At 48.0% G+C, this 16,355-nt stretch overlaps 1 long non-coding RNA gene across 5 annotated transcripts in view; it reads right to left on the bottom strand.

Moving 5' to 3' along the window:
• Nucleotides 1-570: 570 nt before the first annotated feature.
• The window catches only part of LOC123575321 (uncharacterized), a 33,666-nt gene continuing 17,881 nt past the window's right edge, over nt 571-16,355 (bottom strand). The window contains exons 2-6 of one of the 5 annotated variants that reach the window (XR_012416674.1): nt 14,230-14,328; nt 6,148-6,243; nt 3,599-3,649; nt 1,525-1,660; nt 571-1,429 (exon numbers count right to left, since the gene is read on the bottom strand). This is a non-coding gene — a long non-coding RNA (uncharacterized lncRNA). Of the gene's footprint in view, nt 1,430-1,524; nt 1,661-3,568; nt 5,833-6,147; nt 6,244-14,229; nt 14,329-16,355 lie in introns of those variants that run through there. The other 4 variants (XR_012416673.1, XR_012416672.1, XR_010576999.2 and 1 more) reach the window with 4 other exon arrangements.

Consider the following 16,355-nt stretch of genomic DNA (forward strand, 5'->3'; position numbering starts at 1 on the left):
TCACGAGGTCAGGAGATGGAGATCATCCTGGCTAACAAGGTGAAACCCCGTCTCTACTAAAAAATACAGAAAATTAGCCAGGCGTAGTGGCTGTTTAGTCCCAGCTACTCCGGAGTGCTGTAGTCCCAGCTACTCAGGAGGCTGAGGCAGGAGAATGGCGTGAACCCGGGAGGCGGAGCTTGCACTGAGCCGAGATTGCACCACTGCACTCCAGCCTGGGTGACAGAGCAAGACTCCCTCTCAAAAAAAAAAAAAAGTAGCCGGGTGTGGTGGCACATGCCCGTAGTCCCAGTTACCTAGGAAGCTGAAGCAGGAGAATGGCTCGAACCCAGGAAACAGAGGTTGCAGTGAGCCAAGATCGCTTTGCACTCCAGCCTGGGTGACAGAGCAAGACTCCTTCTCAAAATAAATAAATAAAATAAATAAATAATTTTTAAAAATTGCCAAAAATTAGACATAACTCAAGTTGTCTGTCAATGGGAAGACTGATAAATAAACTGTTGTATATTCCTATATACATTGCATTTATCCTCAGAGCGATACTACTGAGCAATAAACATAAACCACTGATACGTGCAATGACATGGATGACTTTCACCAAGGGAACACTGAGCAAAGGAAGCTGCAAACCATGGAGTTCATCCTGTGTGGATCTGTTTACACAAAGTACCAGAACGGACGAAATTCATCCAAGGTGCAAAAAATCAGATACCTGACCCCACAGGTCTCCTTCTTGGTTCCCCTGGAAATGCATCCGTCTCAGAGACCAGCGCAGCCAGGGCAGGCCCATTTCATAAGGAGAGCTCCCATTTCTTAAAAAGGATGAGTGCGGGGGTTGGCTTGTCCACTCGGTCCCTGGGAAAGTTGTGTCAGGTCCTGGGTCCCAGCTGGGTACCCAACAGTGAGTCAGTTGGACACAGTCCCCACTGCAGGGAGCCCTGCAGCCTTTTCAGGGCAACAAACAAAACAAAAGGTGTTCACAGGACTCATCCATGTGTTATAAACTGAATTCTGTCTTCCCTAAATTCATATGCTGAAGCCCTAACCCTCAGTCCCTCTGAATGTTACCGTGTTTGGAGATACGGCCTTTAAAGTGGTGATTAATTAAGATGGGGTTGTTAGGGGTGGGCCCTAGGCAAATGCGCCCGGTGTCATTAAGAGAGGAGCAGACTAGGGCTCACATCTGTAAGCCCAGCCCTTTGGGAGGCAGAGGCAAAAGGATTGCTTGGGACCAGCCTGGGCAACATACAGAGACGCTGTCTCTAAAAATAAAAATAATTAGCCAAGTGTGGTGGCACGTGCTTGTAGTCCCAGCTACGTGGGAGGTTGAGGCGGGAGGGTCACTTGAGTCCAGGAGCTGCTTAGGGCTGCATTGAGCTATGATGGTGCCAATGCACTCCAGCCTGGGTGACAGAGCAAGGTCCTGTCTCTGAAAAAGAAAAAAAGGAGATTAGGATGCAGACATACACACGGGGAAGACCAAGACCATGTGAAGACACAGGAAGAAGATGACTGTCTACACACCAAGGAGTGAGGCCTGAGGAGAAACCAGCCTTGCCAACGCCTTGATCATGGACGTCCAGATGAGATTCAGTTCAGGATGCTGCGAAGAGAGACGACCCTGGAGGATCCTCATGGGCCCAGTGTAATCACAAAGGTCCTTTGAAAAGGGAGGCGGGAGGGAAGAGTCAGAGAAGGAGATGAGATGACAGAAGTGGGGGCCAGAGAGGGAGCTCTGAGGATGCTATGCTGCTGGCTTTAAGATGGAGGAGGCAGTGGCTCACACCTGAAATCCCAGCACTGTGAGGGGGCCGAGGCAGGCAGATCACTTGAGGTCAGGAGTTCGAGACCAGCCTGGCAAACGTGGTGAAACGCGTCTCTACTAAAAATACAAAACAAAACAAAAAAATAGCTGGGTATGGTGGTGCATGCCTGTAGTCCCAGCTACTCGGGAGGCTGAGGCAGAAGAATTGCAGTGACCTGGGAGGCAGAGGTTGCAGTGACCTGGGATTGTGCCACTGCACTCCAGCCTGGGTGACAAAGTGAGACATCTCAAAAAATTAAATTAAAATAAAATAAGATGGAGGAGGGGGCTGGGGGCAATGAAGGCAGGCCCCTCTGGAAGCTGGAAAGAACAGGAAGCTGGCATCTCCCCCTGCAGCATCCATCAGAAAGGCAGTCCTGGCGACACTCTGATCTCAGGATTTTGACCTCCAGAACGTTAAGATAATAAACTTGTGTTGGCCACATGTATGTCTTTAAGTGTCTGTTCATGTCCTTTGCCCACTTTTTAATGAGGTGGTTTGGTTTTTTCCTTGTAAATTTGCTTAAGTTCCTTGTAGATTCTGGATATTAGACCTTTGTCAGATAGATAGATTGCAAAAATTTTCTTCCATTCTGTAGGTTGTCTGTTCACTCTAATGATAGTTTCTTTTGCTATGCAGAAGCTCTTTAGTTTAATTAGATCCCATTTGTCAATTTTTGCTTTTTTTTTTCCCCTGAGACAGAGTCTTGCTCTGTGCCCCAGGCTGGAGTGCAGTGGCGCAATCTCAGCTCAAAGCAACCTCCGCCTCCCAGGTTCCAGCAATTCTCCTGCCTCAGCCTCCTGAGTAGCTAGGATTACAGGTGTGTGCCACCATGCCTGGCTAATTTTTGTAATTTTAGCAGAATAGGGTTTCACCATGTTGGTCAGGCTGATCTCAAACTCCTGACCTCATGATCCACTCACCTCGGCCTCCTAAAGTGCTCGGATTACAGGCATGAAACACCACACCTGGCCCAATTTTTGCTTTTGTTGCAATTGCTTTTGGTGATTTCATTAGAAAATCTCTGCCCATGTCTGTGTCTGGAATGGTATTGCCTAGATTTTCTTCTAAGGTTTTTATAGTTTGGGGTTTTACATTTAAATCTTTAATCCATCTTGAGTTTATTTTTGTATAAGATGTAAGGAAGGGGTCCAGTTTCAATTTTCTGCATATGGCTAGTCAGTTCTCCCAGCACCATTTGTTAAATAGGAAATCCATTCCCCATTGCTTGTTTTTGTCAGGTTTGTCAAAGATCAGATGGTTGTAGATGTGTGTTTATATTTCTGAGTTCTCTATTTTGTTCCAAAAAGAAAAAAAAAACTCAACATCACTGATCATTAGAGAAATGCAAATAAAAACCACAATGAGATACCACCTCACGCCAGTCAGAATGGCGATTATTAAAAAGTCAAGAACAACAGATGCTGGTGAGGTTGCGGAGAAATAGGAACGCTTTTACATTGTTGTGGGAATGTAAACTAGTTCAACAATTGTGGAAGACAGCGTTGCAATTCCTCAAAGATTTAGAACTGGAAATACCATTTGATCAAAAAATCCCATTACTGGGTGTATATCCAAAGGAATATAAATTATTCTATTATAAAGATACTTGCACACGTGTGTTCATTGCAGCACTATTCACAATAGCAAAGATGTGGAACCAACCCAAATGCCCATCAGTGATAGACTGGATGAAGAAAATGTGGTCCATATACACTATATTAGTCCATTTTCATGCTGCTGATAAAGACATACCCAAGACTGGAAAGAAAAAGAGGTTTAATTGAACTTACAGTTCCACACGGCTGGGGAGGCCTCAGAATCGTGGCAGGAGGTGAAAGGCACTTCTTACATGGCAGCGGTAAGAGAAAAATGAGGAAGATACAAAAGTGGAAGCTCCTGATAAACCCATCAGATCTCATAAGACTTACTAACTACCATGAGAACAGTATGGGGGAACTGCCCCCGTGATTCAATTCTCTCCCACCAGCTTCCTCCCACAACATGTTGGAATTATGGGAGTACAACTCAAGATGAGATTTGGGTGGGGACAGAGTCAAACCATATCATTCCACCTCTGGCCCCTCAAAATCTGATGTCCTCACATTTCAAAACCAATCACGCCTTCCCAACAGTCCCCCAAAGTCTTAACTCATTTCAGCATTAACCAAAAAGTCCACAGTCCAAAGTTTCATCTGAGACAAGGCAAGTCCCTTCCGCCTATGAGCCTGTAAAATCAAAAGCAAGCTAGTTACTTCCTAGATACAATGGGGGTACAGGTTATTGGGAAAATACAGTCATTCCAAATGGGAGAAATTGGTCAAAGCAAAGGGGTTACAGGGCCCATGGAAGTCAGAAATCCAGCAGGGCAGTCAAATCTTAAAACTCCAAAATGATCTCTTTTGACTCCAAGTCTCACATCCAGGTCATGCTGATGCAAGAGGTGGGTTCCCATGGCCTTGGGCAGCTCTGCCCCTGTGGCTTTACAGGGTACAGCCTCCTTCATGGCTGCTTTCACCAGCTGGTGTTCAGTGTCTATGCCTTTTCCAGGCACATTGTGTGAGCTGTCAGTGGATCTACCATTCTGACGTCTGGAGGATGGTGGCCTTCTTCTCACAGCTCCACTAGGCAGTGCCTCAGTAGGAACTCTGTGTGGGGGCTCTGACTCCACATTTCCCTTCTGCACTGCCCTAGCAGAGGCTCTCCATGAGTCCCGCCCCTGCAGCAAACTTCTGCCCGGGCTTCCAGGCGTTTCCATAAATCTGAAATCTAGGCGGAGGGTCCCAAACCTCAATTCTTTTGTGCACCCACAGGCTCAACACCACATGGAGGCTGCAAAGGCTTGGAGCTTCCTCCCTCTGAAGCCATGGCCCAAGCTCTACGTTGGCCCCTTTCAGCCACAGCCAGAGTGGCTGGGATGAAGGGCACCAAATCCCTAGGCTGCACACAGCTCAGGGACCCTGGGCCCAGCCCAGTAAACCACTTTTTCCTCCTAGGCCCCTGGTCCTGTGATGGGAGGGGCTGCTGTGAAGACCTCTGACATGCCCTGGAGACATTTTCCCCATTGTCTTGGGGATTAGCATTTGGCTCCTTGTTACTTATGCAAATTACTGCAGCTGGCTTGAATTTCTCCTCAGAAAATGGGATTTTCTTTTCTATCGCATTGTCAGGCTGCAAATTTTCCAAACTTTAGTACTCTGTTTCCCTTTTACAACTGAATGCTTTTAGGCTGGGCATGGTGGCCCACACCTATAATCCCAGCACTTTGGGAGGCTGAGGTGGGTGGATTGCCTGAGGTCAAGAGTTTGAGACCAGCCTGGCTAACATGGTGAAACCACATCTCTACTAAAAATACAAAAATTAGCCGGGCATGGTGTCGCACGTCTGTAGTCCCAGCTACTCCGGAGGCTGAGGGAGGAGAACTGCTTGAACCCAGGAGGTAGAGGTTGCAGTGAGCCAAGGTCGTACCACTGCACTCCAGCCTGGGCGACAGAGCAAGACTCCACTGAAGAAAAAAAAAACCTGAATGCTTTTAACAACACCCAAGTCACCTCTCGAATGCTTTGCTGCTTAGAAATTTCTTCCGCCAGGCTGCGCACAGTGGCTCAAGCCTGTAATCCCAGCACTTTGGGAGGCCGAGACGGGCAGATCACCAGGTCAGGAGATGGAGACCATCCTGGCTAACATGGTGAAACCCCGTCTCTACTAAAAAATACAAAAAACTAGCCAGGCGAGGTGGCGGGCGCCTGTAGTCCCAGCTACTCGGGAGGCTGAGGCAGGAGAATGGCGTGAACCCGGGAGGCAGAGCTTGCAGTCAGCTGACATCCAGCCACTGCACTCCAGCCTGGGGGACAGAGCAAGACTCTGTCTCAAAAAAAAAAAAAAAAAAGAAAGAAATTTCTTCCGCCAGATACCCTAAATCATCTCTCTCAAGTTCAAAGTTCCACAAATCTCCAGGGCAGGGAGAAAATGCTGCCAGTCTCTTGGCTAAAACATAACAAAGAGTCACCTTTGCTCTAGTTCCCAAGTTCCTCATCTCCATCTGAGATCACGTCAGCCTGGACCTTATTGTCCACGTCGCTATCAGCATTTTGAGCAAAGCCATTCAACAAGTCTCTAGGAAGTTCCAAACTTTTCCCACATTTTCCTGTCTTGTTCTGAGCCCTCCAAACTGTTCCAACCTCTGCCTGTTACCCAGTTCCAAAGTTGCTTCCACATTTTCCGCTATCTTTTCAGCAACGCCCCACTCTGCTGGTACCAATTTACTGTACTTGTTGGTTTTCACGCTGCTAATAAAGACGTACCCGAGACTGGGAAGAAAAAGTGGTTTAATTGGACTTACGGTTCCACATGGCTGGGAAGGCCTCAGAATCACGGCAGGAGGTGAAAGGCTGAGATCGCACCAGTGCACTCCAGCCTGGGCAACAACAGCAAAACTCTGTCTCAAAAACAAAAGAAAAGAAAAAAACAAGATCATGTCTTTTGAAGGGACATGGATGGAGCTAGAAGCCATTATCCTCAGCAAACTAACACAGGAACAGAAAACCAAGCATTGCATGTTCTCACTTATAAGTGGGAGCTGAACAATGAGAACACGTAAACTCAGGGAGGAGAACCACACACATTGGGGTCCTAGTGGGGGGTGGGGGGCAGAACATTAGAAAAAAGAGCTAAGACGTGCTGTGCTTAAACCTAGGTGATGGGTTGATAGGCTCAGCAAACCACCATGACACACATTTACCTATGCAACAAACCTGCACATCCTGCACGTGTAGCCTGGGACTTAAAAAAATAAAATTAAAAAAATAAAATAAATTTGTGTTGTTTTAAGCAACTGAGTTTGCTCAGGCCAAACTCCCAGCCCCTCCAGCGCCAGGCCGACGCAGTCATCAGGCTTTTGGTGGAACATTTGCTGCATTATCAGATGCTGGACGCCAGACCTCGCAATCTCTTGTTAGTGCTTCTGCTTCCAGTGGAGGTGGGGGATGTCAGCCCTGGGAACAGCGTGTTCTTGAAATAAATGTCCTTTCAGAGGGACGTGTCTGAGCCAGAGCAGTCAGGAAAAAGTGGGTCAGTGCTCGCCTTTTTTTTTTTTTTTTTTTTTTTAAACAAGTGCACTCATATCCAGAACTTGGTTTGGGCACAAAGTCAAGTAAGCTTGGACTTCCCAAGCTCCCGTCTGCACCCACGTTCCAGACAGAGACCACAGAGAAATGGCCTTGCACATCCATTCAGGAGAGCGGGGCCCAGGGCCACCCCAGGACCAGACGAGGACCAGCCCCTCCTCCCAAGGGAAAGGGAGCTCACAGAGTGCCTTTGTTTTCTTTGCAGCCATCACAAACTTCTACAAATTTGGAGGCTGAAAACAGCACAATGTATAACCCTGCAGTTCTGTAGTGGGGGCCGGTGGAGAATCCCTTTTCTGTGCTCATTTGTATTGTCTGCAGAATGCAGATCCTTGTAGTGTGGGACTGAGGTGCTGTCACCTTGCCGGGGTCAGCAGGGACCGTTCTGAGTGTCTAGGGGCCGCCCCCTACCAGCTTGCAAAGCCGACGATGGCTGACGAGCACACGGCGCCTCCCTGCCTCCTCCTCTGCCGTCGCTTCTCTCTGACGGGCTCTTCTGCCTTCGTCCTCCTCTTCTGGGGTTCATGCCATTCCGCTGGGCCACCTAAGTAACCCAGGATCACCTTCCCAGTCAAGGTCATGACCTGACTCACACCTGCACAGTCCCTTTTGCCATGGAAGGCAGCAGGTTCACAGGTTAGGGCTGAGGGCAGGGACTTCTTCACGGGCGGTTATCTGGGAGATCACAGCGAGGAAGCAGAGATGTTAGGGAGACCTTCGCCCAAGTCAGATGGGCTGACCCCAGCCTGGGACAGGAACAGACTCAGTGGCCAAGCTGGGGCTATTGTCTAGGGAGCCCGGCCTGGGCTGTATGCAGTTCCTCCGCACCTCCCTGCCTTGCTGTGGGCCCAAAACTCCACTGACACCTAAGGGGTCTTGGCTCCGGGATGGCAAGCAATGTGCTCAAGGTGGATTTCAGGCCAGGTGTGGTGGCTCACGCCTGTAGTCTCAACACTTTGAGAGGCTGAGGTGGGTGGATCACCTGAAGTCAGGAGTTTGAGACCAGCCTGGTCAACATGGTGAAACCCTGTCTCCATTAAAAATACAAAAATTAGCCAGGTGTGGTGGCGCGCACCTGTAATCCCAGCTACTCAGGAGGCTAAGACATCACTTGAACCTGGGAGGCGGAGGCTGCAGTGAGCTGAGACTGCGCCACTGTACTCCAGCCTGGGCGACAGAGCGAGACTTCGTCTCAAACAACAACAGCAAAAACAAATACAAGATGCTCAAAGAACACCTGGAAGATTCATTGAAAAAGATCATCACTTAGGCACATTGTCATCAGGTTATCTGAAGTCAAGATGAAGGGAAGAATCTTAAGAGCTGTGAGGCAAAAGCACCAGGTAACCTGGCTGGGCGTGGAGGCTCACGCCTGTAATCCCAGCACTTTGGGAGACTGAGGTGGCAAATCACGAGGTCAGGAGATCGAGACCATCCTGGCTAACATGGTGAAACCTCGTCTCTACTGAAAATACAAAAGATTAGCCGGGCGCAGTGGCGGGCGCCTGTAGTCCCAGCTACTCAGGAGGCTGCAGCAGAATGGCGTGAATCCAGGAGGCGGAGCTTGCAGTGAGCTGAGATTGCGCCACTGCACTCCAGACTGGGCGACACAGCGAGACTCTGTCTCAAAAACAAACAAACAAACAAACAAACAAACCAGGTAACCTATAAAGGAAAACCTATCAGATTCATAGCAGATTTCTCATCAGAAACCCCACAAGCTAGAAGGCAGAGAACACTGAAAAAGTATACGGTCAGCCCTCCATATCTGTAGATTCCTTATTCATGGATTCAGCCAAGTGTGGATTGAAAATACTCAGAGTGAAAATGGATGATTGCATCAGTACTGAACATGTAACTCACTTTGTTTTTTATTTTTTATTTTTTGAGATGAAGTCTCACTCTGTCATCTAGGCTGGAGTGCAATGGCACCATCTCGGCTCACTGCAATCTCCGCCTCTTAGATTCAAGCAATTCTCCTGCTTCAGCCTCCCGAGCTGGGCACACAGTCGTGTGCTACCACACCCGGCTAAATTTTCGTATTTTTAGTAGAGATAGGATTTCACCATGTTGGCCAGGCTGGTCTTGAACTCCTGACCTCAGGTGATAAACCTGCCTCGGCCTCCCAAAGTGCTGGGATTACAAGCATGAGCCACCACACCCAGTCCTGACTTTTAAATCTTGTTATTATTCCCTAAACAATACAGTATAACAACTTTTTTTTTTTTTTCTTTTGAGGCAGGGTCTCCTTCTGTTGCTCAGGCTGGAAGGCACTGACAAGATCACTGCTCACTGTGGAGGCTACAACCTCCACCCCTGGGCTCAATCAATCCTCCACCTCAGCCTCCCAAGTAGCTGAGACTTACAGGCATGCGCCACCATGCCTGGTTAATTTTTGTATTTTTTGTAGAGATGGGGTTTTGACCTGTTGCCCAGGCTGTCTTGAACTCTTGGGCTCAAGCAATCCACTAGCTTTAGACTCCCAAAGTGTTGGGATTACAGGCTTGAGCCACCTTGCCCAGCCATAGTTGAACAACTATTTACATAGCATTTACGTTGTATTAAGCATTATGAGTAACCTAGAGATGATTTAACATATACAGGAGGTTATATGCAAATATAATCATGTTATATCAGGGACTTGAGCATTGTAGATTTTGGTTTCCGCTGGGGATCCTGGAATCAGTCCTGAAGGACAACTGTATTTCCGTGGAAAATGCATAACTAAGTCAGAGCCCGGTATTCTTCTGCCTATAAGTTGTCTGAAAAAGACGATCCTTCCTTCATTTAGGAAGCTTAGTTTTGCTGGATACACAATTCCTGGCTGATAATTGTTTTGTTTAAGGAGCCTGAAGATACGGGTCTAATCCCTTTCTGAGTGTTCTCTCCTGAATCTATATTGAAGCTATGGACAAAAGCAGATTTATTTCAGGGGTGAAAAAATAAGAGTGTAAATTCACCTGGACCCAGACTCAGGGAGGCTGCAGCCCCTGCTGTTTCAGGAGTGCAGGTGATTGCTGAGATACCTGGAACTGGGGTTCCTCCCCACACCCTAACCTCAGGAACCTGTGAACATATTAGGTTATGTGGTAAAGAGAATTAAGGCTGCAGATTAAATTAGAGTTGCTACCCAACTGATGTTCAAATAGGAGATTGTTCAATTGTTCTAGATTATTTGGGTGAAGCCAATGTGATCACAAAGATCCTTAAAAATGGAAGAGAGGCTGGATGCAGCGGTTGACACCTATAATCTCAACACTTTGGGAGGCCAAGGCAGGCAGATCACTTGAGGTCAGGAGTTCAAGACCAGCCTGGCCAGCATGGTGAAACTCCGTCTTTACTAAAAATACAAAAAATCGCTATAAGCTGTAGGCTGGACTGTTCTGACTGGTCAGCTACTGGTGTCGGAGGGGGTCAGTCCCACCTGAAACATATGGTGGTAAGTTTCCTGAGGCCTCCCCAGTCATGCTTCCTGTACAGCCTATGAAACTGTGAGTCCATTAAGCCTCCTTTCTTTATAAATTACCAAGTCCCAGGTAGTTCTTTTTTCTTTCTTTTTTTTTTTTTGAGACGGAGTTTCACTCTGTCACTCAGGCTGGAGTGCAGTGGCATGATCTTGGCTCACTGCAACCTCTGCCTCCCGGGTTCAAGCAATTCTCTGCCTCAGCCTCCCTGGTACAGGCACCCGCCACCACGCCTGGCTAATTGTTTTGTATTTTCAGTAGAGATGGAGTTTCACCATCTTGGCCAGGCTGATCTTGAACTCCTGACCTTGTGATCCACCCACCTTGGCCTCCCAAAGTGCTGGGATTACAGGTGTGAGCCACCGCGCCTGGCCTCAGGTAGTTCTTTATAGCAGTGTGTGAACGGACTCATACAGCAGGTTTGCTTGCAGCCTATCATAAAAGTTAGGACTTCCTAAGCTCAGGATTCCTCAGCTATGACGCAAACCTACTGAGTGTGTGGCATGCACCTGGATCACTTCCACATCATCCCCATGGAAAATCAAGAACTCAACCCCTTTTACAATAGCTTCAAAAATAAAAATAAAAAACTTAGGAATATACCTAACAAAGGACATGAAAGACCTCTACAAGGAAAACTACAAAGCCCTGCTGAAAGAAATCATAGACAACACAAACAAATAGAAACACATCCCATGCTTATGGATGGGTAGAATCAATATTGTGAAAATGACCAGACTGCCAAAAGCAATCTACAAATTCAATGCAATTCCCATCAAAATACCACCATTGTTCTTCACAAAACTAGAAAAAACAATCCTAAAATTCATATGGAACCAGGTCAGGTGCGGTGGCTCACGCCTGTAATCCCAGCACTTTGGGAGGCCAAGGCTGGCTGATCAACTGAGGTCAGGAGTTTGAGACCAGCCTGGCCAACATGGTGAAACCCCGTCTCTACTAAAAATACAAATAATTAGCTAGGCGTGGTGGCGAGCACCTGTAGTCCCAGGTACTCGGGAGGCTGAGGGAGGAGAATCACTTGAACCTGGGAGGTGGAGGTTGCAGTGAGCTGAGAACACACCATTGCACTCCAGCCTGGGCAATGAGAGCAAAACTCTGTCTCAAACAAAACAAAACAAAACAAACACAATGCAATACCACCTTATTCCTGCAAGAATGGCCATTATCAAAAAATTAAAAAATTAGAGATGTTGGCATGGACGTGGTGAAAAGGGAACACTTCTACACTGCTGGTGGGAATGTAAACTAGTACAACCACTATGGAAAACAGTGTGGAGCTAACTTAAAGAACTAAAAGCAGAATTATCATTTGATCCAGCAATCCCACTACTGGATATCTACCCAGAGGAAAAGAAGTCATTATTCAAAAAAGATACTTGCACACACGTTTATAGCAGCACAATTCACAATTGGAAAAATGTGGAACCAGCGCAAATGCCCATCAGTCAATGAGTGGATAAAAAAACTGTGGTATATATATATGTGACAGAATACTGCATACGCAACAAGCTGGATGGAACTGTTGCCTATTATTCTAAGTGAAGTAACTCAGGAATGGAAAATCAAACATCATATGGTCTCACTCAGAAGTGGAAGCTAAGCTATGAAGATGCAAAGGTTCAAGAAGAATACAAAGGACTTTGGGGACATGGGGGAAAGGGGTGGAAAGGGGGTAAGAGATAAAAGACTACCAATTGGCTTCAGTGTATACTGCTCAGGTGATGGGGGCACCAAATCTCACAAATCACCACTAAAGAACTTAATCATGTAACTAACTCACGTAACCTAGTCCCCAAAAACCTATGGAAATAAAAAATTAAAAAAAAAAAAAAAGAAACTTGAGACCCACGCAGAATTGTCTCCCAAAAGTCTTTTCAGACTTTTTCTAGTCCACATTTGCAGTTAAAATGGTTATAATCATGGTATGTATATAACTTCATCCCATAAGATGGGATGCCAGGCTCCTAGCTTTTCAATCTCCCCAGCTTGCAGACAGCTTATTGTGGGACTTCTTCGCCTCTGTGATCCTAAGAACCAAGAAGGTTCTTTTACATTTAATTAAAGTGTTTTTCATGCTGTTCAAAGTTATCTATAACCATCATTTTAAAAGCCTTTATGGGCCAGGCGTGGTGGCTCACGCCTGTAATCCCAGCACTTTGGGAGGCCAAGGTGGACAGATCACGAGGTCAGGAGATCGATACCATCCCGGCTAACACAGTGAAACCCCGTCTCTGCTAAAAATGCAAAAAAAAAAATAGCAGGGCTTGGTGGCAGGTGCCTGTAATCCCAGCTACTCTGGAGGCTGAGGCAGGAGAATGTTGTGAACCCGGGATGTGGAGCTTGCAATGAGCCGAGATCATGCCACTGCACTCTAGCCTGGACGACAGAGTGAGACTCCGTATAAAAAAAAAAAAAAAAAAAAAAAAAACAGACTTTATGGGCTGGGTGCAGTGGCTCACGCCTGTAATCTCAGCACTTTGGGAGGCCGAGGCAGGCAGATCACCTGAGGTCAGGAGTTCCAGACCAGTTTGGCCAACGTGGTGAAACCCTGTCTCTACTAAAAACACAAAATATTAGCCAGGCATGGTGGCAGGTGCAATGTCGACTCACTGCAAGCTCTGCCTCCCAGGTTCACGTCATTCTCCTGCCTCAGCCTCCCGAGTAGCTGGGACTACAGGCGCCCGCCACCATGCCTGGCTAATTTTTTTGTATTTTTAGTAGAGACTGGGTTTCACCATGTTAGCCAGGATGATCTCAATCTCTTGTCCTTGTGATCCACCCGCCTCGGCCTCCCAAAGTGCTGGAATTACAGCTGTGAGCCACCACGCCCGGCCGTGAGATCCTATCTTTAAAAAAAAAAAAAAATTAGTTGGGCATGGGGGCATGCACCAGTAGTCCTGGCTACTCAGAAGGCTGAGGCCAGAGGATTGAGAGGATTGCTTGAGCCCAGGAGGTCAAGGCTGCAGTGAGTTGAGACTGCACCACTGCCCTCCCGCCTGAGCAACAGAGCAAGATGCTGTTCAATTACAAATAAAAATATGGTGCCAGAAATGGTGTATGAAAACAGAGAAAAAAATCAAAATAAAATAAAAATAAAAATAAAAATGAGTGAGTGAATGAATGACATGTAAACATAATTGGGATGAATTCTAAGCACACCGACCAGGATCTGAGGTGCGTCTGGAATCTGTATGGCTCCTTCCCCGCTCCCACTCACTCCCTGCTACTGAGGGATGCTGACTCACGCCCGCCTTCAGGTTGCCAATCTGTAAAGTGACATAAAACAAGCACTTACATAAATAGTTCCTTCCAAAGTGAGAAAGGGGGCCGGGCATGGTGGCTCATGCCTGTAATCCCAGCACTTTGGGAGGCCAAGGCGGGCGGATCACTTGAGGTCAGGAGTTCAAAACCAGCCTGGCCAACATGGTGAAACCCTATTATCTACTAAAAACACAAAAATTAGCCGGGCGTGGTCACGTACGCCTGTAATCCCAGCTACTTGAGAGGCTGAAGCATGAGAATTTCTTAAACCCAGGAGGTGGAGGTTACAGTGAGCCGAGATCAAGCCACTGCAGCCTGGGTGACAGAGCGAGACCCTGTCTGAAAAAAAAAAAAAGTGAGAAAGGACTGAGGTGGTTCATTGGCAATAGGGTAACAATACCATTTGTCATTCAAGCCAGAACATTTCTGAGAGAGAAAGGGAAATTTGTTAGTAATTATGCTGGTCTAAAGTGACTTTCCTGGCAAACGTTAGACACACAGCTGTTCACACATGGGAAAAATGAATGCATGGATGGACGGACAGATACTCACCTGCTGTGAGCGCCGTGCCAAGCTCTGGAGAGCCCTCTTCCCACTGGCTGGCTCTGTTCTCACTCTGCCCTGCAGGTCGGTTCTGTTCTTCTTTTACGGCTGGAGAAAGAGGAACCGAGAGAGCTAAAGCAACTGCCTGATGCCACCAGACCAGGAGAATGGACAAAGATTCTTTGCTTGGCCAATCTTTAGTCAACTTTAGAAACTTCTCCAAGGCCCATCTGTGCACTTCCTTGTAAAATCTCGTTTTAGCAAAGAACTCCTCTTTTTTTGAGACAGTCTTACTCTGTTGCCCAGTGGCACGATCTCAGCTCACTGCAACCTCCGCCTCCCTGGTTCAAGGGATTCTCCTGCCTCAGCCACCCCAAGTAGCTGGGATTATAGGTGCCTGCTACCACGCCCGGCTCATTTTTGTATTTTTGTATTTTTAGTAGCAATGAGATTTCATCATGTTGGCCAGGCTGGTCTCGAACACCTGACCAATCCTTGAGGCAAGTGATAAACTTGCCTCAGCCTACCAAAGTGTTGGAATTATAGGCATGAGCCACTGCGCATGGCCGAGTTTTAGCAAAGAACTCTTCTAAGTCAGTTTACCCCACCCTTCATATCCAATTAGATTACTCATTCCCTCTGCCCCCCAGGTAGTGTCTGAGCATCCTGGCCTGTCTTCAGCAAGCATCCTGCTAGGCTGGTTTAGCCCGCATCTCTTACTCCCAGTGCTTTCTCTTAGTAATTTTGCATCTGCTGTTCCCCATCCTGCTCCTTGGCTGTATGTAAATCCTCACTTGCCCGTGCTGTATTCGGAGTTGAGCCCACTCTCTCCCCGACTGCAAGACGCTGTTGCAGCGGTCCCCGCACCTATCATAAGGGGCCTGAACACCTCTGCCTTACTGTGCTCTAACAAGCAGCACTGGATAACCTGCTCTTCCAAACCCCAGATGGAAAGAACGAAACTGCAGCAAATCAGCAGCCGCAACAAAAAGCCTTCGGTGGCAGGGGGAGGGGGTTAGGCGGGGGGCCTGCTGGAAGGCAGGGCTGGACGAGGGCCCTGAGGCGTCGCTGAGGGTCCTGTGTTGAAAGGTATCCACAGCTGAGTGGGTTACTGGGTCTGAGGGGGAGGGCCTTGCACGTGCCCCCAGCTGGGCTGAGTTCAGTCCCCCAGTGCTGGGGCGGGAGGTGCAGCAGTGCGGGAAGGGTCTTTGCCAAGTGAAAGCATGCCAGTCTTTAATTCTCCTTGACAGTACCACAGTGGAGGAGAACCCGGGGTGCCAAGAGGCAGCTGCCCCCAGGTCTCTTGGCAGGTCAGCAGCAGAGTGGGTCCCAAACCAGGCCCTTGCCTCCAGGCCCCCCGGGTTGCTGCTGCTTGTGGTTTCCAGCTGGCCAAGAAAGCGCCAAGACACTGATTAGAAACAGAAGGTTTTTACTGTGGTGGCGACCAGCAGAGGGAAGGACAATAGGGGTGTCTGAGACACCAGGAGACATTTAGCAGGCACTGCCTGGAGAGGAATCTGGCCATGTGGAAGACACATGAGTGCCCAGGGTGGGGGCTGATTCCCGAAAGATGCCTAAGCCTACTCACTGCTGGATGCAATTAAGAGTTTTGTAGTTTGATGCCAGGTGCAGTGGCTCACGCCTGTAATCCCAGCACTTTGGAGGCTGAGGTGGGCGGATCACGAGGTCAGGAGTTTCAGACCAGCCTGGCCAATATGGTGAAATCCCGTCTCTACTAAAAAATAAAAAAACTAGCCGGGCATGGTGGCGTGTGCCAAGTAGTGCCAGCTACTTGGGAGGCTGAGGCAGGACAATTGCTTGAACCCAAGAGATGGAGGTTGCAGTGAGCCGAGATGGCACCACTGCACTCCAGCCTGGGCAACAGAGGGAGACTCTGTCTCAAAAAAAAAGAAAATTGTTTTGTGGTTTGCAAGTCAAGAGCGAGTAAGCCCAAGGGCATGAATCCAGGCGGACAGTGGCGCCTTCCTACATCAAAGCCCCAATCCCGGAACCCTTCCCCTCTCACTCCCTCCAGTCACTCTGCACCTCTAACTGCGGCTGGGATTGTGGCCTGGCCTTCTCTCCCTGGTCCTGGGGAACTCACAGGGCATGGAGGAGCAGGACTCCTAGCAGGA

The sequence above is a fragment of the Macaca fascicularis genome, chromosome 8 (genome assembly GCF_037993035.2).
Source record: "Macaca fascicularis isolate 582-1 chromosome 8, T2T-MFA8v1.1".
Classification (NCBI taxonomy): domain Eukaryota; kingdom Metazoa; phylum Chordata; class Mammalia; order Primates; family Cercopithecidae; genus Macaca; species Macaca fascicularis.